Source organism: Crocuta crocuta, unplaced genomic scaffold (genome assembly GCF_008692635.1).
Source record: "Crocuta crocuta isolate KB4526 unplaced genomic scaffold, BGI_CrCroc_1.0 scaffold162, whole genome shotgun sequence".
Lineage (NCBI taxonomy): Eukaryota > Metazoa > Chordata > Mammalia > Carnivora > Hyaenidae > Crocuta > Crocuta crocuta.
In genome coordinates this window covers 8,589,713-8,616,357 of record NW_027529433.1, presented here as the reverse complement: position 1 = coordinate 8,616,357, position 26,645 = coordinate 8,589,713, and the positions used below count along the sequence as shown (strand labels likewise).

At 40.4% G+C, this 26,645-nt stretch overlaps 1 protein-coding gene and 1 pseudogene across 3 annotated transcripts in view; one reads left to right on the top strand and one right to left on the bottom strand.

Annotated features, from left to right (window-relative positions):
- ARHGEF28 (Rho guanine nucleotide exchange factor 28) overlaps window positions 1-26,645 on the top strand; it is a 285,499-nt gene that overhangs the window by 51,396 nt on the left and 207,458 nt on the right. The gene's annotated exons all lie outside the window — the stretch shown is intronic.
- Window positions 17,761-18,042, bottom strand: LOC144228047 (cytochrome c oxidase subunit NDUFA4 pseudogene; annotated as a pseudogene).

Sequence of the window (26,645 nt, the reverse complement as noted above, 5' to 3'; positions counted from 1 at the left end):
TGCGTGTGTGTGTGTGTGTGTGTGTGTGTGTGTGTGTGTCTTGCTAGAACATCCTGCCTAGAACGACATCTAGGCAAGCCCTTGCCCTCTAAAACTAATCGACTCAAAAAAATCTGGGCTCAGTAATTGTTTTTCATTTGTCTTATCAATTCTCCTGCTCAAATTAATAGAAATTCATTAGCCCACGTGTCAGAGGGCAAGGGTGAAGGTGTCTTTTAGCACATACCAGTAAGTTCTGGCTTTGAGAATGGAATCAGGAAGAGCTTTTGCCTAAAAACAACTTGTAGGTCACATTTTGGCTGTGTGAAAATTTATTTTTAGCACATGAAGTCTCCTGACTTCAACACACCAGCTTGTGCATCTCAACGGTCACCTGTTGCCTGGCTTCCTCCATCATTGTTTTCTCTGGGCTCAGACTCTTGGTTTCTGCTAACCTGACTTTTTCCTGCCTGGTCCACTTTTACCTTTTTGCCTTTTCTCCTCTTGTCCTTGCAGGGCAGACAGACAAACTCTAAAGCAGCATGTTCTACCCATTGACCAGGAGACCATGGTAACTGCTTTATCCTGCCTGGCCAGCAGCCACAAGATGTCCATTCCTGGACGTCCTGAGCTCCTTCGTTGTGGCCAGAGATGGCTTGATGGTATGACAGGAGCCAAGGGGAAAACCGCTTCTCAGACATGAGTGAAACCTGTGACTTAGAATGTTCCACCAGTCCTCCCTTAGCTTCATCCCTGTCCCTTCCTCTTAGCTCAGTGACAGTTTCTAGTACCCCTCCTGTCCCCGCTGATAAGACCTCCATCTGACAAGGCTCAAAGGTGAAATGAATAGCTATGGGAAACTGCTGGCAGACTCATCCCCACCATCCACCTTGGATGGAATTTCTTTGTGGGTAGACTGGGGGGCTATGGGTAAATTAGTACCACATGTTAGGAAGTCCAGTGATCTCACTCCCATATTTCCGTGACAGCCTCCACAATTTGGGTAATACACAGCCTTTTATTTTATTTTTTTTTAACACAGAACGTGAAGTAATGGACATTTTTGTCGTAGTTGACTTTAAAATATATTACTCTCTTAAGAATTTTAGATGTGATGCATATCGGTCAGATTTTTCTCTCAGAGAACGCTCAGAAGATGTAAGATGTGATTTAGTTAAAATGCTTGACTAACAGATTCTAGAACGGAAGCTGTTACAGAAGGTTCGTTAGTAATTCTGCATTATCAACAACTCTTCCCTCTGACCCGAAGATGTGCCTGTGTATAGTTTGAATAGGTTGTTTTTGACTCCTGACTTTTTCCTGTTCATAGTTTGATACCCTTTGGTTTTAACCTTATTTCTATCAAAACTGATCTCATAAAGGTCACCAGTTTTGCTCTTGCATAATCAGAGGTCTTTAAGTCCCCAATTAGTACAGTGCACTATTCCAGGCACTAAGGATATAGCTTAGAGGAAAATAGGATGCTAGGATCCTGCTTTCCCAGAACCCACTTGACAGTGGAGACATGGACAATAAATAGGTAAACAAATAAACATAAGACATTGAGCTAGTGGTGTGTTAAGGCAACACAATGTGATAAGATAATGGTGTGTGTCATGAGATAGGGTGGGAGCCAGGATCCCCCATTGTGTTCTAGAAGGATCGGGAAGCACAAAGAGCCCTGAGGTAGGCATTAACTTCACATATTTAGGAGACAGCAAAAGGCCCATGTGACTGGTTCACTGAGAGAAGAGGAATGCCAGGTCATGGAAAGCTTTGGAAGCCAACGTAATGAAATGACAAGTTGGTGAGGAGTCAAGGTGGGGCAGTTGCCCAATGTGATTATTAGTGTCCACCAACTCTGCTGGTTATTCTTGAGTTCTTTATTTGTCTATTGTGCTTTCTTCTCCTCTTTATATGTGAGTGTTCTCAGGGTCCACCCCTTTTTTCTCTCTTTCTAGGCAAGCTTATCTTTCCTTGTTGTTTGAACCACAGGGCCTCCCTGAAGACTGCCACATGAGGGTCCTTCTCCTGACTGCTGCCCAGACTACATCTTTTATTTCCAGTTGGCCAGTTTGCTATTGTATCCATTCAATTAACTAGCACTGGCTTCAAATCCTCATTGTTATATTTTAAACAGTTTTTCAAATTCTCCAAACCAATCCCCAGTCCAACTTGCTTATTGCTGTTCTCTTACCACCATTCCCCCAAGCTTGGTGACTCCACATGTGAGTTTTCCTACTCCTTCTTTTCCTTCATCCTCTGTAGTTGATCAGTCATCAAGATGTGCTGATGATTAGGGTTGTCTCTTTTCTCTCCCCAGCCATTATGCAAATTCATCTCTGGGTTGTTGCCTTCAACCTCTTCATATCTGCCATTTTCTCAGACTTTGTGCATGTTTTATTTCCCCCCTCAGATATTATCTCCTGCATTCATCTCTTGCTTTGCCACTGTACATCTTATCTGTTCTAATCTGGCAAGTTCTCTGCCTTGGCAGACTTTCTTTTCTTAGAGCAGGACTTTGCCCAAGCTGCTGTGGTTCCGGAACCAGGAATATCCCTAGGCCAGAGTGGGATACTTTATTGTGTCTAGATTATGGTGCTGGAAAGCTATACATTTGGTGTCTTTTTGGAAGTTTTCCTTTTTCTTCAAAAAAATTTTCTTTGAGAGAAAGCACTAGTGAGTAGAGGAGGGCCAGAGAGAGAGAATCCCAAGCAGGCTCTGTTAGCACAGAGCCTGATGTGGGGCCCAAACTCATGAACTGTGAGATCATGACCTGAGCTGAGATCAAGAGTTGACACTTAACCAACTGAGCCACCCAGGCGCCGCTTCTTGGAAGTTTTCTAAGATTTGTTTGCACTTTTTGGGTTACCATTTTGGAAGACACTCCTGCCTCCTGGGTATTTAAGTTATCAAGATGTATTACCCCTGGGTGCCTTGGGTATAGCCTGTGCCCTGAGAGGCTGGGTCTTCCAAAGGTGAGGATAATTGAAAGAATATTAGCTTTATGCTTTAAAAAATGATTTAGAAAAATTTTAAAAATTAAAATACCACTAGATAGTACTAACATTAACATTTAAGCATGACAAATTGGAGCAAAGTGGGTGTATGTGTCTAATGAAATACATTAGACATGTTAGGTTTTTAATCTGTTATATGCTAAACGTGATAGAGTATACTTTTTAAAGAGTTCTCAATTTATTCAAAACCCTAGGAATTAGCCTTCTTCTACAGAAGGGAAAGCTGAGGTTCAGTGAAGCGGGGCTGGTTTTTCCTCCTCATCACTTCTTTATCTGGGCCTGGGACTGTGATAGGCATAGAACTGAGCAAGGAAGAGCCACCTTGCTGAATTATGGTAGAACTTGTATTTTTTTAAAAATATTTTTATTTCTAGGAGAGAGAGACAGTGAGCAGGGGAGGGTCAGAGAGAGAGGGAGATACAGACTCTGAAATAGGCTCCAGGCTCTGAACTGGCAGTCAGCACAGAGCCCGACACAGGGCTCGAACCCACGAACCGCGAGACCATGACCTAAGTGAAAGTCGGACGCTTAACCGACTTAGCCACCCAGGCGCCCCGGTAGAACTTGTATTTGAACTCCAGATTGTCTTTCAGCCCAGGGTTTTCTCTACTATACCACAACTATGTGTCCTATGGACACAGATTACTACCCTTCATTATAGAGAAATACCTAGTGTTGTGTCCAATGTACTACAGCCTTGTAATAAACATTTGTTGACTGAACACCTAGAAAACCATCGAGAGGAGGTAAGCTTGTTCTCTGATCATAGCAACATTCTGGACAATGGCTGAGATCCCTGGGGAGAGGATCCAGCTGAGAAAATGATAATTAAAGGTGGTGCTTGGTCACACCTGTGATTGTATAAACCCCTCACACCATGCACAATGCCATACTGTTCTCAGTGCCTCATGAGTGTCCTGTGTATTCCTATGCTTGGACCTTGCACATGCTGTTTCCTCTACTTGACACATGCTTGTTCCCTCTCCTGTTGTATAATTAAATTTTTACTCATTATGCAAGTTTCAGCTCAAATGGAACATCAAATTTACCATTTTATGCTTTTAGAGAGGTTGTATTATGGTTTGGTTTAATCTCTTTTATTAAGCTTGAAAACAATCAGGACAGCAGAAATTTAAAATCTGGTTTTTTGTCTTTCCTAATTTTCCAGAACCTGTACAGTGCCATGCTCAATAAAGATTCGTTAAATGAATGTACAGTTCTAATTTAGTCTGACTCAAGTGCAGTGGTCAAGGTTCATTTAGAAGAGTATACTCTTAAGAGCGCCTGGTGGCTTAGCTGGTTAAGCATCTGACTTTGGATGGTTCATGGCTTTGTGGGTTCGAGCCTTGCATCGGACTCTGTGCTAACAGCTTGGAGCCTGGAGCCTGCTTCAGATTCTGGGTCTCCCTCTCTCTCTCTGCCTCTTTCCTACTTGAGCTCTGCCTCTCTCTCTCTCTCTCAAAAATAAATAAACATTAAAAAAATTTAGAAAAAAAAGAGTTTACTCTTCAGTTTAATTGTTTGCTTATTTCTGTACTGTTGCATAATTCTGCCAGGAGGTATATGGCTGTCCCTATTTTGGGATGGGGGCAGGCAGCCACGTTATTTTTTTGTACTCCAGGTACACAAAAGTTAGAGCAAAGGTCAAATTAGGAGGGGTTATCACAGTGGTAATATAGTTTGGAGGTTTGGGGGGGGGGGATGTGTCCCATGTAGTCTAACTACATTTTGGAGGCCCTAAATGGAATCTTTCAAATTATGCAATACAAAATTAATTTTTTGTGAGGTAGATACTCCTTGCTGAGCATTAGAATTTAACAATGAGGAAGTTCTGACAAAAGAGAGAGGAATCAAAAGCTTGTCTTGTCTAATTGAAGATTCCTGAACAGTTTCCTAACTCAGGAAAAGTTATTTGTGAATAATGTCAGATGAACTCAACCCCCTTCTTCAGCATTCTTTACTAATATCTCCCATCTCTCAGTTACTACGCTCCATGTCTTTGGAAACAAGTCATTGCATGACTACCTTCTGTGTTTAGAGCACCTTGTACTGCTGTGAAAAATGTTTTTACACATTAGCTATTTCATTAGAATCAAACACTGCTATTTAATGGAGGAGGTGAACTGAGAGATACATGGTGTGTGCATTAATGCACTTGACAAATTAAATGGGCCAAGGTAGGTAAGATACAGGCAGGAACAGATCCAGGGTTTGTGAGGCCTGAGCTTATACGATTTGAAGGGTTCTCTTTCAGCAAAGGAATTTAAAATGAAAAAGCCGAAAAGCATATTAAAATGTATATTTCTAATGAGAAACGACATTTTTAAAAGCTGAGAAATTCCATATTTATTCATAATCCAGACTCCCCTTCGCCAAATCCCGCAAAATGCCCTCAGAGACTCCAGTGCCACCCAACAGGCAAGGGAAGTGTGTCCCAGGGGAAATGGAATGGAAAGACTGTGTACTCAATTAATGGCAGAACATTTCCCGCTTAACTCCAGCATAGAATAGAAGCTAATTGTTTTTGCCTTGTAACATTTCACCCAACACTCTTTGGGTAAACATTCAGTCACATCCTAATTTCGCAGTAGTAGCTGTTGTTTTCCTCTGATGGTCATGGTGACCATCCCTGACTTTGATGGGTCAAATTATCACAGTTAAAGTATATTACCACTGGGGGGGACACAGTTGATTAAGCATCTGACTCTTGATTTTGGCTCAGGTGATCATCTCACAGTCTTGGGATCCAGTCCTGTGTTGGCTTTCATGCTGAGGGTGGAACCTGCTTAAGCCTCTCTCCCTCTGCTTCTCCCCTCACCTCATGAACACATGGTCTCTCTTTCTCCTTCTCTTAAAAAAATGGGGGCGATGTTACTATTTGAAGTTTAGACATAAATATAAGGCTTAGGACCCTCCTGTGGCCTTGGAAGAAGCCTTATAAAGCAGGGGCCCTGAAGCTTAAGCTTGGTTAGCTTTAGGGTGATGGTGCCAGGCACAGGGTATACAAACATGGAAGGGGCAGGCTGCCCTGCCCCCAACACTTCATTAGTAGGGAGGCGGAGTAATCCTGGGGTGCGAATAGTGAGTATTGGTTGGGCGAAGATAGGCTGGGGATGCTTCTGAAACCGCCAGAGGGGCTCAGGGAACACTTCTCAGAGGACCTGGATTCAAAAGGGGAAGCGGATGTTGCCAGCAGACTGGTAGAACAAGAATGGCCCAAGCAGAGGGTGTGGTCTGAGAGGGCTCATGGACTTGTCAGAACCCCGTGAATGGAAGAGAGGGCTCCGGTAGCTTCGGAGGGCAACTGCCGGTGTAGATTATGCCTTGAGTGAGAATGACCAGGGCATTGAAACTCAGGTCATTTGCCTCTCTCTCACTGTGTCACATTATGTGGTGGTTACATTCATTCTCTGTGTTCTCATACTTCATTCTGCAGACATTTTCTTGTAAGGGCAGAAGAGAAGAATACCTGCCTCTTGTGACAGATCGTGCAACTATAGAGGGCAGAATCAGCAACCTCCGTTCCTTCCCTGGAGCTCTGTTTAGAGTAACAGTGACACCTCTCTTTCTGGAGCAGGTAGCATTGATGTGGGAACTCTTGGGCGGTACATGGTGACCAAGGTTCCTTGTTTTACTAGGGACTTGTCTTTTACCTTTACTTTTTTGAAGATGAGTTAACAGGAGGGGAACCTCTAGAGAGAGAGATTTAGGGGGAAATCTCATTAAATAATTTAGAAACAGTTGGCAGGGTAGACCATGGCAAAGACTAAAAGTTTATCATCTTTAAAAATTTCTGAAAACTTCAGTGCCAGCTTAGAATTTGAAATGACCAGGTTTGGGAGCAACAAAAAGATGAGGGCTGGTCTGGGGTCATATGGGGTGTGGGACATGGGGAGCATGGGAGAGAATTAAAAAACGTAGGTTAGTGAGACTAAATTCATTTAAGCATGTGATAAAAGCATTTGCCAGTTAGAATATGGTTGTAGTTATTAAATGTGACTTTATAGAAAGAGGAAACAACTTCTTGTATTCCCTCGAGAACAGATAATCCTTGTATTCCCTTCTTGGTAGCCATGTATCCCCACAAAAAATGAGACTAGTGAAGTACTCATTGTCAGCACAGATGTTCAGATTAATGCTTTAATGATAGTTTTATTAAATCTGTTTTAAATGTACTTGGCCATTCATAAATTAGGTTAAGAATATTTGTAGGTTAAACAGGAATCACATATTTGTCATTTAATCTCTTCATAAAATCGTATGTGAAAGCAGTAGTGCATATTTTGGTCAGAAAGTGAAAACACCTGACATGAATTAGAATAAAAAAACATTATCCCAAGGATTAGTGGTATAAACATGAGTTGTAGGACTTTTTTTTAATATGAAATCCAACATTGGCTTTCATAATACTGCAGTTGTTTACTTTTTTTATTGTGACTTTAAGATTATTTACACCTTCATTACTTAACAAAGAATACAGTAGTAATGGTGTTTTGGGAAAGTTACATGTCAACAGAATCATATTAGCAGAAGAGTATACTCCTGAACAAAACCCAGTGGTGACGACTTTTGATAATGATGCTAAATTCTGAGTTTGAGGTCAGATTTTCATGTACTACATTTGTTTTAAGTGACAGCCCTCTATACATCTTTATGTGTTCTTGAATTTTAAAAATATAATTGGTAGAGGATTAAAGATGAAAATAAAGGGTACCGTGTCAAGACCACTGACTGAACTTAATAGTAAGCTTTCCCTCAGGAAAAACTAGTTAAAAAAAAAAGAAAGGCTAAATTGTGGTAGGTATAAGTTGGTGTATGACAAGTTGGTGGTGGAATTTCCGTGGGTGTATGCCATTGTGCTTTCAGTGGAAGCTGGAATGACTGGGAGGGGCATTCATTAAACTGCATGTGGTCCTGATGAGAATGCAGAATAGTTCTTGAAGCATTTTTGATGGCAGATAATTGAAAATATCTTCAACCTCCCATCAAGGAAATTCCACCCCCCCACTCTGATCCCCCATCTCTAACTCCTGGAAGTCTAACTCCTGGAAGTCTCCAGGAGTTAAGTGAGTGGAGTGATAAAGCTCGTGATCTTGTGCTTTTGGGTTTTTTCATTCAGCCTAATGTGCTTATGATCCATCCCAACTGGTGTGTGTGTCAGCAGTTCCTCCTTCTTTGTTGATGGATAGTATTCTGTGGTATGTGGTATTCAGTTTCTTCAACCATGCCCATAATATAGGCCGTGCTGGGTGCTTCCAAGTGTTGGCTACTATAAGTCTGCTGTGAATAATTGTATATAGATCTTTGTGTGGGCATTATTTTCATTTCTCTGGGATGAACGTCCAGCAGTGTGATTGCTGGATTATATGCTAAATATCTGTTTTAGCTTTTAAAGGAACTGCCAAACTGTCTTCCAGTGTGTCTGTACCACATTACCTTTGCATTGACAGTATATGGTAGTTCCAAATTCTTTGTATCTGTGTCTGTATGTTGCATTGCTGTCCTCTTTTCCCTCAGGTTTTATTGAGAAATAATTGATCTACATAAAGTGTACAGCATCATACACATATAGTGCAGTGATGACTGCAATTGGTTTAGCTAATATCCACCTTCTCCTATATGTGGTTACTTACAGGAAGTCAAGGTGGTGGATGGGGCTGTGGAGGCCAAATAACTTTGTTGATAAGTATCCTCTTCGCACCTCTCCCTTTCTCTCCCTTTCTTTTCTGCTGATCCTGCTTCTTAAGGTCAGCAAATAGGATTATATGAGGATATGTATGAGTAATGTATGCTCTTACCGTGAACTCAAAAGACTCTTAAGTAACTAGAGGTGTTTTCAGATTGGTGTCTTTCTGGGTCTGACTCCTCCATAGACCCCCAGTTCTTGGAATGTGTGGTTCCTCGTCTTGTCCCCCAGAGTTATAGCATCACATGCCCTACTGTGCGTGGGCCCTTCGCCAGCGTTGGACCTTCAAGTTAGCATTCCTCTCAGCCTTGGCCCCTTGTGGTCCCATCTGGTAGCTTCCTGAGATCAGAGAGAGAGGCAAATTGAGAGGTTGGAATGTCTTGGGGGTGATTTATTCTTGGGTTAATGGTGATAGTGTACATATGTGAAGTGTAAAAGGAAGAAGTAGTCGGTACAAGTAAAGTGGCTATGCGTTGGCTACCCAGTGTGGGGAGCAATATTACTGCTGACTCTGTGCAGAAAATGGCTTTCCTTTCTCAGTGCAGGAAGAGAAGAAGGGCTTCACGGAGTAGGTTGGCTTGGCAGTTCCAAAGGACAGGCATACAGACTGTCATTTAGTACTGAATCTAAACAGAAGTTGGGAAGTTCTAGATAGGTAGATGTGAATTACTAACATACGTGTTGTGGAATAGAGCCCTATGTTCAATTTAAGCATGCCTTAACAGTATGCAGGGGCAAGCTCATGTACTTCGAAAAAAGTTTAAAAAGAAAAGCTTACATGAATTTTTATTATGTCTCCCATGAGTGACTCTATTAACCAAAGAAATCCATCCACTGTTCTCTAAACAAAATTGAAACAAGACAAGCATTATATCAAAGACATGAATTTTTATATTTTCTAGTATGAAAAGGTTGTGTGTATTTCTGGAACATAGAAGTTGGTGAGTAATCCCCTACTGGCTGGAAGTAAACTAAAACACTAAAATGATAGGACTAGAAGACAACTGAGAAACTAATTACCCAATCAACTTTCACTTTGGGGAAGTTAAATTTACTCAATAATTATGAAGATCCTAGTGCATCTGTGAGAATGACTGCCCTAATTTGCTAGCAGTGGTAATTCCGCTGATGGGTTATAAGTAGCTTGGGAGTTTCTATCGCACCTTCCATTGTCTGGGATGGTTGTTGGTTAAAATGTTTTTGTTGTTGTGTTTGTTTATTTCATAGAACAATAATGCTGGCTCATGCTTTGTTTTTCAGTGCCAGTAACCATAGGTATGAGCATTGTTTTTATAGATCTACTTTGTGATCCTGCCTAGTGCTGAGGTTCTAACAGACATCTGGCCCTACCACCTTATTTAGGGTGTGCTTACTCCTCTGCCAGAACGGAGTGGGTCTTATCCAGGTCATAGAATGAGTGACCAAGTTAGAGCATCCTGATTCTGGTTATTTCACCTCTTAGAAGTTTTCATTTTATATGGTAGCCCATTTATGGAGCACACTGTAATCGAAGTCTGTAAAATTCCCCCCCCCCATTTTTACTTTGTAAAAACTTTTTATTTGGCCATATTTTTAGACTGAAGAATTGAGTGTTTGCATATATTTCACTGTGTTTTCTGTAATGTTAACCTCTTAAATAACTGTGGTACAAATATCAGAAATGGATCAGTACAAGAGCATTAACTACACTGCAGAACTAACTTGGCATTTCGGTTTTCCCCACTCTTGTCCTTTTTCTCTTCCAGGACCCAGTTTCTCTGTGTTGTTTTTGTGCCCTTGACAGTTAGGAGGAATAGTGGTCAGATACTTGGAGAGTGTCCTTCAATTTAGTTTTTGTGATGTTTTCTTATGATTAGACTAAGATTTTAGATTTTTGGGAAGGATATCACTGAGGGGAAGTACCTCTCTTACTGCATGGTATCAGGTACCTATAGCAATATGTCTAATTACAGCTCATGTCAATTTTGATCACTTGGTCAGGGCAGTGTCTAACAGGTTTCTCCCTAGTAAAGTTAGTATTTTTTCTTATTCCATACTCTACTTGTTAAAAGTGAATCACTGTTGAAATTAGTACAGTAATTCATACATGTTTTATGGGAGAGAATTTTAGGTGATTACCAAAACCAACTACATAATTTGTAGGGTCCAAAAGAAAGTGAAAATGTGGGACCCCATGTTCAAAATTAATAAAAAAATTTCTGGATGGAAGCAGCATAGAAGAAACCAAACTGTGAGCCCTTCTGAGCATGGAACACTGTGCAGCTGCACAGACTGCATACACATAAGAATGGCTCGGAGGCCTTTCAGCATCCTGGTTGTCCTTAACTTGCCCACCAATTTTATCATTCATTCATGGACCTCCTATGGAAATTATTACTGTGGTGTTTGAATAGCCACTTGTTTTATTTCTTGTTCGTTCTATTCCATATTGATTGGCATTCTTAGGTAAGGAAGCCCATAACATATGGATACCACAGTATTTGTTTTATTCTTTGGGTTATAACCAAATAGTATTATTTACTCAAGTTATTTCAGCTTTAGACACTGAGAGCTCTTTCAGATTGACTCCTCCATCTTTTGAAATGCTTCTGTTTGTTTTTGTTGTTGGGAACTTCTTTTTTAGTATCACAAGATGCTTCAGGTTGCTTTTGCATTTTCCTGACTGAGCCATTTCTCCAAGGAGCCTTGTTCCTTTTTTATTGGACTATGGGATATAGAAACCAAGATCAGGGCATTAGGTGTGCTCATTGCCACTGGAGTGTCACTGCTTCCACACTTCATCAGTGGACACAGTGAACAGAGCTTGGAAATGTGTACACTAATCCGTTATACAAACGTAACTATGTTTTTATGTTTACCTGTCTGTATATATGAAAATAAACATGACTTCATATCTATGACTCCAGTCCAGGACTGTGAAGTTTGTTCTAGTATTCACCCTTTGATTATAGCTCTTGTCTTTGACAGTCAGAAACTTGGCTGTTTTTAACTACACATGTTTGTTTACTCCTTTGTTCTAACTTAGTGCTTTTGTAATTGCTAAACTGTACTTCTGTGAAACTATAAATTTGCCAGCTAGGGGATAGTGTTTGTGTCCAACATAGTTTGTTCTTTATCACTGAAGTGTTATTATTATCAATGATTGTTGAACTTTGTTAAACCTGATCTCAATAATTGTTCAAAAAGTATTTTTCTTCTGTAGTCTGTTACCACGGTGAATTATATTGATATTTGAATATTGAACCAGTCTTGCGTTGAGATAAACCTCACTTGGTTGTGATGTGTTATCCTTTTTATGTATTGCTGGATTTAATTTCCTAACATTTGTTGGGTTTTGTTTTTATGTTCATGAGGAACGCTAGCCTGTAGTTTTTTTTTTCTTGTAATGCCTTTGTCAGTATTTGGGAGTAATGGAATTCCTTTCTCGCCTGAAGAAAGATACCACATATGTGGACTAGGAAATCTTTCGGTTCATATAAAATGAATTAAAAAAATACTGTGAAATTACAAATAGTCTACCTTTTTGACTGAAGTACCAGTGAAAATCTCTTGATTCTTGTTCATTTTTTCTCTGCTTCTCGGTGAGATGGACACTTCCTTCTCACCCATATGTGACTTGATGCCCACAATGTACCCAGAGCTAGTGCCAATATATATCTTGCTGCTGAAGCTGTGCCAAAGGGCACGGTCTGAAAGTTCCAGCGAGCCTGGGCTCAATTTGCATAGAGTTTTGCATGCATGTTAACTAGTAGAAGGAAATGGGCAAAAAGTATTTGGAACAGGCACAAAGTTCAGTGAACTTCTCCCTTGAAATTGTCCACATGCTTCTATTATACACAGAACAATAGAAAAGTCCTCATTAGACTAGCAGAACTGAGACATATTCCCACTACTTGCATTCCAGGCTCTTAACCTAGTTCATGAATTGCCCTTCTTTCATTCCCTCTTGGCAGAAAAATGGAAGGAAATACATTTTAGGGGTAATGTAAACATTGTTCTGAAACTGGAGTTTACTACTTCACTGATTTAAGGAGTAGGATTATTGAAATAGACATAGAGTGAACATTTGTTGGGAGGGGTTCCTTTGGTCACTGTTTATTGTGGTTTACCCAAATATCTCATTCCACTTTTACTTGCAAATGGGAGAGGTGCAACAGTCCTAAAAAGATAAAGTAACTATGTGAAATACAAATTTTTGTGCAAATGCCATATTTGATGAGGCAGTTATTATGAAAAAAATTCTTAAGCCTTCCTACAAAGGGTTTTTTAAGTGTCTGTATTTCCCAGGGGCCAGATGGGTGACACCGAATGCACAGGCAAATTCTAGGGGGTCACTTCCAGCGTACTCTCAAATGCATCCAGCCATTCTCCCAGGACCTCTCTTGCTCTTTTTCTCTTTCCTCATAATTGCTTTGTAAAATTCTTTGCTTTCATTGACCCCATCCCTCCAACCTATTAATGTAGTATTGCCACAGGCTAAGTGTCAAGTCATAGATGCCATAGTTTTCTTGCTGATCCCCTTTACCTTAGCCTCTTGGGACAGGTGAAGGTTGATTTGGGGCCAGGAAGTGGTAGGGTCAGAGCAGAAGAAGAGGAATTTGAGTCACTGGTGTCTTTCTAGGCCTGTTGGCTTAGATTTTGTAATAAATAGAAGCTTCTAGTAGAACTAGTTGAGATGTGATATTGTCATGTTTGTGAACATCATCACCACTCAGAAGTTTGGAGGAGAGGGAGCCATGATGGTATTTTTGAAGGAGGGAGAAAGTCATCCAAAGGTTTGGTCATTCTGAATACTTCTTATATTTGTAAGATGGAATTCTGTAGCTTGGGAATGGCCAAAGACATTTTCATGATAAATCAAATATTTGTGGTTCTTATTCTGAAGGAATACAGGGTAGTAATGTATGCAGATTCTGGGTTGATATTCCTTCCTCTGTTTGGTATTATTTGTTTTGCCTTGAGTAAGTGTGTGTGCGCATGTGCAAATTTGAAATTGCAAATGGATGTCCTTAAAGAAAAATTTATGTCATCATTTCCTCACCAGGGAAAATGAAAGAAAGGAGAAGGCTGAGAATAAAGTAGATTTTAGATCTAGTAAGCGGCTTGAGCTGGGAGATACAGGCGGACCTCCTGGTGAGATGGACCTGGGTTAGTATTTTAACATCAAGGAAGTAATTTAACTTCCCTGGGTCTTGGTTCTCATTTATAGAATGAGGGGAGTAAGTACTTGTAAAGTGCCTGCATCATTGACTAGCATATAGTTAATTATCATTGTCTCTTGAACCAGATAGTGGATAGGATCACTATCACTTGATGAGAAAGGAAAGCACGGGGGCAGGACTTGAAGAGAAACAAAGTCAGCTTCTAAGTTTGGGAATTGTGATAGAGTGGGCAAGACTTCAGCAAGACTTGAGCTTTCTCACTTAGAACACAATGGAGATTTTTGATTAACATGTTGAAGGTGTGAAGAAAAACACAAGAACTAGCTGTGTCTTTTTCTGAGAGGCACTGAGGAGGATTATTGGGCATTGAAGTGTGTCCAGGAGTAATTCTTCCATTGTCAGAAAGGAATGCCCAGGGAGGTCCAAGGTCAAAGGGGATAGTATGTACAAAAGCTTATTTTGAGGACATTCTTTGTTTTATCATCAATATGATGTATCTACATCAGCATAACTTTTGGGCCATAGATATCTCTCTGTGTTTTGTTTTTTTTTAAGTTTATTTATTTATTTTGAAAGGGAGAGCATGGGCTGGGGAAGGTGAGAAGGAGAGTCCCAAGCAGGCTTTGCACTGTGAGTGTAGATCCAGACCCAAGACTTAATCCTACAAACTGTGAGATCATGATCTGAGCTGAAACCAAGAGTCAGGTGCTTAATCGCCTGAGTCACCCAGGTGCCCCTGTCTCTGTGTTTATGTACCTGTAATATTTAGATAAACCACATGGAATCTGATGCACAGATCTTAAGAGTATACAGAGTGAGTTTTTACAAACACATGTTTGTATCATCATCACCCACATCAAGACAGAGAACATTGTCCAGCACCGTTTTGTGCCTCCTCCCAGTTGTTTGCATGAATGCTATTGGGACTGTTGTTGTAGATTAGTTTCGTGAATGAAGAGATTTTATCTGAACATTCTCTGCCTAACAGGTTAGTATTGAGAAAGTAAATACAAGATACAAAAATATTTAGCTGAGACAGAAAATAATGAGATCCCTGATAATATTTACTAACATTTCCTTATCCAAAGTGAATGCTTGTTCATGAAGTGAATTCATTTCTTACCACTCTTGTGAAAACACTTCTTCCATTGTGTGTGTCAGGCTATGGTACTCTTGATTTTTTAAAAAAATTTTTATTTTTGAGAGAGAGAGAACACAAGTAGGGGAGGGGCAGAGAGAGAGGTAGACACAGAATCCGAACCAGGCTCCAGGCTCTGAGCTGTCAACACAGCCAACGTGGGGCTTGAACCCAAGAACCGCGAGATCATGACCTGAGCTGGTCAGACCCCTAACTGACTGACCCACCCAGGCGCCCCTACAGTATTCTGATTTAGGCAAAATAGGAAGTGGTGAGAAGACTGTTGGAAACCCAAACTCAAAAGAGCAAGGAGCCAAATCAGAGTCTTGTCCTGTTGCCAGTGGAGTCTGGGTTTGGTGGTGGTGGTGGTGGTGGTGGTGGTGGTGGTGGCGCTGCTGCTGCTGCTGCTGCTGCTATTGAACTGTGTGGCTGATTCCCTTTGCAGTCACCCCTGCTGATTCCCTGAATAATCTCTCCGACCTCCGGATCTTGATAACACTCACCCCAACTCTAGAATCTCAAATGGGACATGATGGGCTGAGCCTGGGTCATATGACTGCCAAAGACGAGCAGAGGAAATGTCCATTTCTGTATTGTGAGGTAGGGTCTTGCCTGCCATCAAGACTCAAACAATGGATGATTCTCTAAAAATGGGAAGAGGTTTGGATGTCATTCAGACAAAAACAAAACCAAGTACAACTGAGAAGGCAAACTGTCCACAATACCTCAAAGCTTACTTCTGTTATTTTAAAACCTTTATTTGCTGCAAAACTTTTATCTGTGGGCCACAGCACATCTAAAGTATTAAGTGTTAGGTAGTAGATTCCATGTACCTTCAGGACAGAGTGCTAGTATCTCAATATGCTATTGACTTGTGTTGTGAGCTATTAACGGATGTCCTAAAGCTGGTCTCTTTCGAGTGATGCCTTGGGTTTTCAAGTAAAATTACCAAGGTGTCATTTGTCTTGAACATTTATTGAACAATGAATTTGTCATTTGGCATTGAAAAGAAATCTTACCCCATCCCGTAACTGAGTGGTGACATGTACTAATCAGAGCTTCCTCTTGATGTGTTTGGATAGTATCAGCTGCCAGAATCCCATAGATGGGCTAACAAAGCTGAGGTGTTAACAGCTTCATTTATTACAAAGAGGGAGGAGGATATCTTCTTCTATAGGCTTATTTTGGAATGAAGACTAATAGTTCAATTCATCTGGCCTTAAGAAGTTAAATAGTATCAAGATGAGGGCTTTTTATGACCAGCTGTGGTGAATCAGGCACCTGTGACCCCTTAATGTCCTCACCTAAACAGTTCTACCTCTCAGGTGAGAATTGTTGCTTTCTTTCCTTTGATGACAAGTCTTGAGAATTATGACAGTTCTGAGTATAGTTGCTCTGTCAGTGTACTGAGTGCTTGGGGCCTGTTTTGAGATCCAGTGTTGTTCTTGCTCATGTTACTTGTGGTACGAGTCTACATGGTCATCCAACCTGTGGTGATCTGGATTTTGCTTGTGCTTATTTTGGTTGAGCCTAGTTGGGGGATGGTGATACTTATTGCTGATAGAAAAACCTGGACATGGTGTCCTGTTTACCCCGTGCTGCTGGACAGCTCTCTCGCCTCAAAGACCACCCTGGCCAGGGATTGTGATCGGGGGCCTGCTTTTGTTTTAATTCAGTTTGTTGTGGAAACACCATGGCTCTCCTAACTGGCCAACCCCAGAAGTCGCAGGTTCTTAGACTCTTTAAACTTGTCCGGAACACATGTTTTACAACACTATCCATAGTCCCATCATGGTTTCATTAGAAGGTCATTTGAAGGGCTGTTTTCTGGCTTAGAGAAAAATGTCTGTTTCAGCTAAGTTAGTTGGTCTTTAAATATTTAATATTTCTTAGTACTAGGGGGGAAAATCTCAATTCTAAGGCTTTGTGAATAATTACAACGTTGATTTTGAGGATGTAGATCTCATTACTGAAAGATACTCTATACTTTCTGTGCTCTGAATTTCTAAAGGTTTCCCACTGTAAAAAGTGTACTGCTGCTGTTATGAGTTAACCTGATTACTTACTTACAGGATGTTCTTTATTTGAACAGTTGGTGAATCTAGAGCATTTATGGAGTCAGAGGATGCAGAATGAAGTGCAAGAAAAAACCCCTAAAGAACAAACAAACAAACCCTGAAAAATTGACCCAAGCAAATAAAAGCTCAGGTAGTTTGTGTAAATGAATATAATGGGGCTGCACACATTCATAGTTTATAGTTCTACTCAACTTTGGAAGTGCAGGCCTCTTGTGACATTACAATAGAAATTATTGGGTATGTTTGATTCGTTTGCATCCTTAAGAAGCCCTACTTTATTTAATTCTAGTAAAAATTAATGTTATATTAGTTTCAGGTGTACAATAGAGTGATTCAAAGTTCTATGCATTACTTGGTGCTCACCCCGATAAGTGTGTGCTCTTAATCCCTTTCACCTTTTTCACCTGTTCCCCTACCCATCTCCCCTCTGGTAGTCCTCTGTTTGTTCTCAGTGCTCAAGAGTCTGTTTTTTGTCTCTTTTTTCTTCATTTGTTTTGCGTCTTAAATTTCACATATGAGTGAAATGCCATATTTGTTTTTCTTTGGTGGAGTTACTTCACTTAACTTCACTTAGTTTCTGATATGTGTTATTCAGTATAACCCCCAACACAATACATCATGATTTCATGCATTTAGAGGGGAGGTATATCCTGGATAAGGAGAAAATTGTACAGATGGCTTCTGGAAGACCTTCACTCTAAGTAGCTTTATTGTGAAACATTTCATTTAGAAGTCTGGACTTTTCCTTCTTCAGTTTGCTGTATGTAATCTATGTTCACCGAGTAGAACTTGTATTGTTCATTGGGACCCAGTTTGTTCTAGGGTTCTGGGCTATTCTTGCTGTCCCAATTGATATCAGGATTGAGCAGTGCCCAGGTGTAAGGCATAAAGCAGCTCCGGTACCCCCTGCTCCAGTAAATATGAAGAGAGGGATCAAGCTCAGATGCTACTTGGCCTGACCAAGAATCTGGCTTAACATGGTTGTGGTAGTGGCCTTAGGTCCAGAAGATGAAAGGTCAAATCTGCAAGGCCCATCTCTAAGTAGTCACTACACCGAGCACAGATTTCATTCTTTTTTTTTTTTTTTTTATGTCTGAGTAAGATTTTATTGTATATATGTATCTACCACATTGTCTTTACCCATTCATTTATGGATGGACACTTGGATTGCTTCCATATTTTGACTATTGTAAATGATGTTGTAATAATCATTGGGTGCATATATCTTTGGAATTAGTGTTTTTGTATTCTTTGGGTTAATACCCCATAGTGAGATTACTGGATCATATGGCAACTGTTATTAATTTTTTGAGGAACCTTCATACTGTTTTTAAGCAGTAGCTACACCAGTTTGCATTCCCATCAACAGTGCATGAGGGTTCCTTTTTCTCCACATCCTCGCCCACACTGGTTCTTTCTTGTGTTTTTGATTTTAGCCATTCTGACAGGTATGAGGGGCTATCTCATTGGAGTTTTGATTTGCATTTCCCTGGTTATTAGTGGTGTTGAGCATCTTCTCAGCCTGAGGTGTTTGGACCCTCCTCCTCCTGTCCTTTCTTGGTCACCTGACTGATTTTCTGGGAATTTGCCTATTAAGCTGCTCATGTCAGTTGGATTGTCCAACTTATTTCCCTACTGTTCTCTTAATCTTGTCCTCTTCATATTGTGTTTAATCTCCCTGCTCTCTTTCCTGTAGCTGCCTCTCTGGGTTTCTGCCTTCCCCTTTTTGGGAAATCTCTTTATTAGAATATCTAAATGGTATTTGAGAAAACTGGAATGATGACAGTAACTTAGGTTGTGTCCATTATAACCACATCACTGATAATGTAGAAAGTGGTCATGTTTTTTTTCTTTTTAACTTTTTAAAATATTTATTTTTGAGAGAGAAGAGACAGAGCATGAGCGGGGGAGGAGAAGAGAGAGGGAGACACAGAATCTGAAGCAGGCTCCAGGCTCTGAGCTGTCAGCACAGAGCCTGATGCTGGGCTCGAACCCACAAACAGTGAGATCATGACCTGGGCCAAAGTTGGACGCTTGACTGACTGAGCCACTCAGGTGCCCCAAAAAGTGGTCATGTTTTTATGCATCGGTGAATGTTTATTCACTATTGCTTTTGGTAAGGAAAGTAAAAATGTGAGTGCTAACTGTATATGAGGCATTGCCCTGGATGCTGAAAATTTAAATCAGAAGAGAGCTCTTAGCTTTCTGGGCATGAGATACAGTAGATGAAAGATAAATCATAATGATCATATGTTAGCCTGTGAAGTTTATTGTTAACTAGAGCAGCAAAGAACTATTGTTATGGGTCATGGAAATGCTGTTGTTAGACTAAAAATCATATGAATTAAAATGAAAAGTTTCAATATACGAGTTAGGAAGAGTTTAGATTTCCTCACACTATATTCGAATATACAGAAGAAATATTGTTTCTTAACTTATTTCTAAGAAATGTGTGTCTTCCCGATGCCCTCTCCGCTGGGCAGTAGAACACAAAAGGAGTCCACTCCCGTGTATGTAGTCTCATGCAATGAGAGAAAGAAACAGTTGCTTTAGGTTTTCTCTACTCACTTATTTAGATTAATTTTTCAATTTCTCAGCTATGTGGCCTCCTCCATTCCTTTCTAGGGTACCTTGTGCAGATCTGGGGAACAGAGTGGGGATTGGGCATCCTCTGCCTTCCTGCCCGTTCTCAATGACCTTTTCTGTCTCTGGGTGTCTGGCTGGTATCTGTGCCTATGTAGGTTGTGGGATGTCTCTTTGAGCCATGTCAAGCCCCAGTTGTGGTCCTCAGCTGACCTTGACTCCATCTCTCAGCACTTGCTAACACTCTTCTGGACCTCTACAGATCTATTACCTCCTCGATTCCGTGTGTGGCCTAGGACCTCATCATTGTAAATCTCTGCTGTGGGTTATCTTTTGTCTAGCCAGGCCTACTGCCTCTTGATTCACTTCTTTCTCCATCCTTCTCAGGAGTACACAGTATCTTCTGGTTTCATCCACACCATACTAGAACTTAAATTGGCTATACAGTGGGTCAAATGTTACTCTTGCTCTTGAAATGTCCTGTAACTTATCCAACACCTTTTCTTTGTTAGGGTCAAAAATCAGAAGGGAGATCAGAGTGTACATGTTTGACCGCCCGTGTCTCCTTGTAGTCCCCTGATCCCAGAGGGAGTGAGTTTTAGGCTTTACCCTATTGGAGGTTCCTTCCCTAATCAGCAGCAGGCATAATCCCTAGTCTTAATAAGAAGCAGCTTTGTTTTCAGTGGAAGACACTACAATTTGAATATTTCAAGCTCTGTTCTTGATAAAGCTGACTTTTCCAGGCCATTGTCTTGATGTAGAATCATGTTTTCAATGTCAGAAGCAGATTGTTCTCTTTTGTTTTTTGCTGTCACAGTGCTAAGATATCCTATCTCCTCAGTACAAGCTTCCATAGCTGCAAGACTTCAGTCTAACAAGAGAAAGATGAGGTACTTAAACAGTGTGTGTGTGTGTGTGTGTGTGTACGTGCGCGTGTGCGTGCGCATGCGTGAACGCTGAGGGTGGTGGAGAAATCACTATCAAAACATTACCCTTGTCATACTTGTCATATGAGGTATCATTGACTAAGTAACTCTTTCCTTGCAAGTTGGAAAACACATGTATCACATGCATTGTGGGTACGTGTTCCTAGAAACAAAGTACTGTGTTGTGCCTTGATAATGAAAACGTCAATAACAAGGCAAATTATATTCTTACATACGAACCAAGCATTAACTGAGGATTAATGTCCTAGATAGGACTCCTTGCCAGGTGTCATTGAAGAAAAGCTACAGACCACCAGGTGACAGGAAAGATGTATTGCAGGAGAGTGGACAGCTGTAGGCTCTCATATTGATTCTGCCTGTTGGAACATCTACCTCAGAGGCAAATGGGTCAAACTAAGAATGTGTTGTTCTAAAAGACAAATGAGTTAATTTATGTCAAAATATTTTGAGTCTGACAGTTGCCTTCAGTAGTAAGCATGAACATTGAAAATAATAAAAACAGCCTTTTTTAGTTGTCACTTTAGATTATAGAGATCATTTAGTAACCATTATATTTTACAGAGAGGAGTAAATGACTACTTGAGTAGATAGGGCACATGGTCCCTGGCGGAAACATATTTTTATTTTTGGTTGTATTAATCAATGAAAAGAGCAGAGTAAACTAAGGGGGTTACAAGAGGGTAGAGCAAGAACACGTGATGCATTGGAAGGCAGAGGAGGGGAGAGGTTCAAAAAATGGGTCATACAAGTTAGCAGAGAGGTTACATAAGATTGGAGATGTCGGTGGGTCTTTTATCTACCAGTTGGAGGTACGGTAGCATATCGGCTGGATTGCAGTGTGTTAGAAAGGAAGACAGGGCTGCAGACCTTGACCATCACAGGAAGGAGCGAGAGCTTACAAGATGAAGGAAGAATTTGACTCTAAAATGGCATTGGACTTGAACATGTTAATAATCTCATTAAGGCCACCAGTTGAAATGCAAGAGGAAGAGGGTGAATGATGGGTTGAATGGTAAAATCTGACGAATTGGGAGTGGATGCACTAACAGACCTTGAGGGGAAATGTCCTCCTCTAAGTCTTAAAAGTGTGAACCAGGGTCACAGGCTAACTGAGGTGCTGGGTCCAGATCTTCCAGCTCTATTAATTATTCTTCCTTCTTCCTTCTCACTAGCTTCTTTTTATAAATGGCACATACATATCTCAAAGTGGATATCCAAGGAAAAGAAAATGCTACCTATGCCAAAATTAAACACACATATACTTTGTCATTTTGCTGACCATCTTAGGATTTGAAAAACCTTTGGTGGAATTTGAAAGGCGCATGCCTTTGAAAATAGCAGCTTTATACAAAATGTGATAGTTCTCCAATTTCCTCCAAACAAGAGGCTTGAACTCCTTAATCATTAGCTTTAAAATAGAGATTACAGCATATTTCAGTTTGGAGCTGATTTTATAAGGTTTCCTATGTTATTCTGAAGTGCACCCAGATTTGGGATCTACACTTTAGCTTATGTGATGAGTGGCTTATTTTTACTATTATCTCTCCCTGTAATCTCTGCCTAGATTGTGGTTGAAGCTCTTAAAAAAAGAAAGAGAGATTAGAGCATTTCATTACTTAAATTCTCACTAAGGTCTTTGTTTTGAGAACCTGGAGAGCAGGAGACTGTGGGATCTTGGGTTTTTGCTTTTGCTTTTTGCTTTTTCCCTTGGGCTGTGAAGAATAAGGGACTTCTGCGGGGGCTGTTCTCCACAGTGCTCCAGGGGGGATAGGGACCCGGAGTATGACATGAGACAGTCTCCTGCCTCAGTGTCTAGGAAGACTCTTTTTTTAAAAAATTTTTTTAAATTTTTTAAATTTTTATTTATTTTAAATAGTTATTGTCAAGTTGGTTTCCATAGAACAGCCAGTGCTCATCCCCACAAGTGCCATCCTCCATGCCCATCACCCTACTTACCCTCTCGCCCCCACCCCTATCAGTCGTCAGTTTGTTCTCAGCATTCAAGAGTCTCTCATGGTTTGCCTCCCTCCCTCTCCCCCACTGTTTTTCCCCTTCTTCTCACCCATGGTCCTCCATTAGCTTCCTCCTAATCCTCCTATACGTGCAAACACATGGTATCTGTCCTTCTCTGCCTGACTTATTTTGCTCAGCATAACACTCTCAAGTTCCATCCACATTGCTACACATGGCCAGATTTCATTCTTTCTCATTACCAACTAGTATTCCATTGTATAGATAAACCACATCTTCCTGATCTAGGAAGACTCTTAATAGTATGTGCTTATACTTTGGGGCTTTGTGGATATCCATTGGCCAAAGAATTTGTTCTCCAGCCCTTCACTTGTACTGAATTACAGAGTCATGGCTTATACCAACCTATGTTGTTGAAACCAGAAAATGAGTTGATGAAATCTTTGAGAAGTAAAGTAAAATCATTACTTAGATCCTGTTGAATGTGCAGAAAGAGAAAAACCTAAAGTGTTGAAAGTACCTGTGGGTTTGGTGTGTTGGTCAATGACTTTGGGTTTATTTTCCTCCAGAATCTACCTCTGCTTGAGTGCTGTGGGGGCCTTTGTCTAAAATGAGCCTGAATTGGGGCACCTGAGTGGCTCAGTCAGTTGGGCATCCGACTTCAGCTCAGGTCATGATCTCACAGCTTGTGGTTCGAGTCCCGCATCCGGCTCTCTGCTGACAGCTAACTCAGAACCTGGAGCCTGCTTCAGATTCTGTGTCTCCCTCTCTCTCTGACCCTCCCCTGCTCACGTTGTCTGTCTCTGTCTCTCAGAAATAAATTAAAAATTAAAAATAAATAAATAAAATGAGCCTGAGTTAGGCTTATTGGGCTGGTTGCTTTTAATTTTGAAAATACCCTATTTAAAGCCTTTATTTACTTTTATTAATGGTGTTTTTGTTTTGTTTTGTTTTTAAACCAGGGAGCAGTGGTTAAACCTTTGCCTTTTGCATGGAAACTATTGCAGAAACTTGGTCCCATCTGTTGGTATAGTCCTTGTCTGAGATGCCTCTGGTGTAAAGGGCTTAGGAACAGTTCGGTCATGTGCCCCGTGCGTGCCCCGCCCTAACGTGGAAGACCTAGACACATAGTCAATGTTTATTGATCATATCTAGAAGCCTATCAAGTGTGGTCTTTTGTAGGTATTCACTGCTCGTTGAGAAATAATTAAGCAGTACCATACAAATCTATCCGGCACATGTGGACTCAGAGATAGAAAAGCTTGCTTCTCTGCTGGACCGTTTAGTAGACTAAGCAAAAAGATTCATTGTGAGTGTGTAACAAAAGCTTTTCAGAAAGGAGAGAGGGTGAGAGATAATTAATATTCTTGAACATCCCCTGCATGCCAGACACTGTGCTCCCTGTTTCGTAAACCTTTTATCTAATTCCCATGACTTACCCAGTGTGCTAAGTATGGTTTTTTTTTCTTCTCAAAGGCTCAGAGAGATTATAAATGATGTGTCCAAAGTTGCACAGCTATTTAATGGATTCCCTGAGACCATCAGACTGGAAGGGCTCCATAAGTGTGTGGAGTGGATGAATAAAACACTGTGGCCCAGTTCTCTTGACCTGCAGCCCAAGCGAGTTTCCATGTTACCACTGAGTCTCTTACCTCACCTTATATTTTTCAAAATGTACAATGCTTTATTTTTTAGGAAAACCCACTATGAGTAGGATGTGAAAGTAATGGGTGTGAATTTTCTTGTACTCATTTAGTGTTGGATATTTGATTCCTAATTTAACATAACAGTGCCACGCCTGACATGTTGAAGTTCCAGAAAGGCTCTGACAAAAAACAGACAGGTGTTTTATGGTTAAACCTATTCAGAGACCATGAATATTATGGTGTGTGTGTGTGTGTGTGTGTGTGTGTGTACACACACACATCTACAGGTTTATATGTAAACAAGGCTAACTGTGCTCATTAGACCAGACTGTTCTTTGGTGGTTTTAACAGTCCTGTTAAGGCCTTAACAATAATCTACTCATTAGCCAAAATAGTCTTTTTCAGGAACATTAATTTGTTAGTCTCCATTTTTTATATAGTAGGAGATACATTTCAGTACATAGTTTAGGAATGCTTTATGTTATTTTCAAAGTGTTCAGGGAAGAGCTTAATGTAATTGTTGTCCAGTAATAATTTCTGTACCTATCCCAGGTCATTTTACTCCCTTATCTTCTTCATAGACCAGGAAAATGGGTGTCATTCTCTTATATTTGGAGAAAAAGAATATATCTTGAGAAAAAGAACTCCCTACTTAATAAAAACTGGTTTTCACATCTCTGGTCTAATTATACTCTTTTAAGCTCATGATAAGGATCAGTCAGGGCTTATTCGTATGTTCTTCTAAATGGTGGGGGAGGGAAAGATCAAACAAAACAGAAAACCAGTTCCCTTATTAAGCTCAGGAGAAAGTTCCTTGTTCCCAAATCCGTTTAGGAGGATAAGCCATTCTAAGTCTTTTCAGACACCTCTCAGAAGCGCTTTGCTAATATCCAGAGGTGGGGAGGGTATTTTAAGCCCCAAACTGAGCAACACAAACTGGCCTGGTGACTACTTAGTCATGCTCTCATCGGTCTAGAAATGATTCTGGCATGGGCGTGATGGTTAGAAGTGCTCAGTTACAACCAAATCCTGGCTTCTCTGGAGTGGATTTCGGAGTTTGCATTTGGTTACCTCCTGCAAGTATTAGAAAAGGAAATGATATCTGCTGTCCCGCCTCCTTTTAAGTACCTTCTCTCCAGCTCGGGAGTGCCTTGACTTGTGTCCAGTGGCCCACACAGGTGTCCTTGCCAGAGTCTGTAGGGATAGTGCACATGGGCCTGAGTGTCCTGAACATTATTTACTCCACTCACCCCTATTAGACATTTTCTGTGTTCCAGTCCTTCAGAATGCACCTGCTAGGTGAAAATTATTAAAATAACAAAAACTAAAATAATTTTTAAAAACTTTTTGAAGAAACACCGGTGCATTTTAGAGAAGGAATCACACCGAACAGAATATAATCTGGACATGAGTAGGCTTTCAGTTCCAAGTCGTGGGTTGTTCTTGTTTTCGTTTTGTTTTTGGTCAAGTGTAGTTAGGTATAATGTGCTTATGGCAAAATTCATCCTTCCTGGTAAACACTTCTTAGTTCTGACAAATCCATTTGGTTCTCTAAATATAGAGGTATAGAAAATTTTTATCATCCTCGAAATTCCCTGTGCTGCCCCTTGGTTGAGCCAGTCTGGGGCAACTATTAATCTGTGCACCCCCCTTTCCCAGTCTTTATTTTCACCTTTTGCATCACATTCTGTGAATCATGTAGCCCTTTGAGTCTGGCTTTTGCCACTCAGTGTACTACATTAGAGATCCATTCATTTTTTGTTGCATGTCTCAGTAGTTCATTCCTTTGTAGTGCTGAGTAGTATTCCATCGTGTGGAGATGCTACCATGGATTTATTCACAGTCGAAGGATATTTGAGGTATTGCCACTTTTCAGTGATGACGAATAGAGATACTGTGAGCATTTGTACAGTTCTTACGTGCCTGTAGGCTCACAACAATATCTGCATAAATACCTAGGACTAGGATTGCTGCGTCACAAGTTTATTAAAGGCTGATTATTAAATTTACTTATTTCATGATTTTTCTCTTAATTGTAACTATGATGTATGGTCCTTGTAGAAATATTGAAAAATACAAAAAAGTATGAAGAAGGTAAAACCAAACAAAACCCTCATCTCCTCTTTCATTTTCATCAGGTTATATGCATAGTTACTTGAACAAAAATATTTATTTCCTTACTTTGTGACCTATTTTTCACAGCATTTTACTATATTATTAAATATTACTTATCATAATTTTGAATGACTCCACAGTACTCAAGAAGTAAACTTGGTGACGGGCATATCCTAATCATGACGCATTGATAGATTATATGTTTTGGTACAGAGGAACCTCGAATTCCTCACCTGTAGCTGTTTGCACATAGTGGATCCTCTTCATGCAGCCCTATATTACATGAATTCATTGAGGAACACTTAGAATGAGTATGACCA